The sequence below is a fragment of the Orycteropus afer genome, unplaced genomic scaffold, assembly GCF_000298275.1.
Source record: "Orycteropus afer afer isolate SDZICR_OR568_19922 unplaced genomic scaffold, OryAfe1.0 scaffold00263, whole genome shotgun sequence".
Taxonomy (NCBI): Eukaryota; Metazoa; Chordata; class Mammalia; order Tubulidentata; family Orycteropodidae; genus Orycteropus; species Orycteropus afer.
This window is the reverse complement of record NW_006921850.1, coordinates 1940181-1941343: the sequence shown is the minus strand read 5'-3', so window position 1 is coordinate 1941343 and position 1163 is coordinate 1940181.

Genomic DNA, 1163 nt, shown 5'->3' with positions numbered 1-1163 from the left:
ACAGTGTTTCTTTGCTATTCATAAGGTTTTCCCTGGCCAATTCTTTGAGAAGTGGATGGCCTCTTCCTTCTTCATAGTCTGTCTCAGTCTGTAAGCTGGGCTGATACCTGTGTACCATGTGCATCCTGCTGGGTTTGAAACACCAGTGGCTCAGCCTCAAAACTCACATTAACATGTCACCATGGTAGGACAAACCGACAGACAAGTTTTTCTCCCTGTTGGAAACCTCTCGTATCACCCTTACCTGGGTCTCTGTGGCTGACTGCTCCTCTGTCCCGGTTCCTGGGCCTTTTAATCCCCTTTCTCCCACTCTCCCACCCTGCTGCTTTGGGCATGCCTGGGTTCTCTCTCCTCACCTGGATCCCTGCGGCTGACTGGGGTTAGTGTAAGAAGTTAGTTAAAAGGCAATCTCAAAAGGCTCTAACAGCTGGCCGGTGCATCACAGAGAATCTAGGGTCAGAAAATTCTCATGAATCCTGGCAGTTGACAATAAACATGCTTGCCTGGAAGTGGTAAGACTGAAAGTTCATAGGCTACGGGCCATGGGAATACTTCTGTGTCAAAACTGGGCTCAGTGGGGAGAAGTCAACAACAGCAAGGCAGATGTCCCTGTCAGGTTACCTAGAGGGGAACTTAGGCACAGGAAAGAAAGATAAAGTGTTCTTAGATCAGCAGGAAGTATAACTAGATGCTATGCTCCCTGGTGGTCTATTGTTTTTAGGTGCTATCTAGTGAGTTTCAACTTATGGTGGCCCACGTACAACAGAATAAAACACTGCGCAGCACTGTTCCATCTCACAGTCATTGCTATGTTGAGCCCATTGTTGCAGCCACTGTATCTTCCTGAGGGTCTTCTTCTTTTTTGTGGACTCTCTGTTCTGGTAGGAGCTCTGGTAGCATAGTGCCTAAGGCATTTGACTGCTAACCAGAAGGCTGGCAGTTCAAACCCACCAGAAGAAAGGTTGGGCAATCTACTTCCATAGTGATACCCAGAAACCCAAGGATGGGTTCCTATGAGTCAGAATCAATTCAACAGCAGTGGGTTTGGTTTGGGTTAGTGTCTAAAGGCACTTGACTGCTAATCCACCAGCCACTCCTCAGAAGGAAGATGGGGCAATCTACTTCCATAGTGATACTGCCTCGGAAACCCAAGGAGGGGTCTC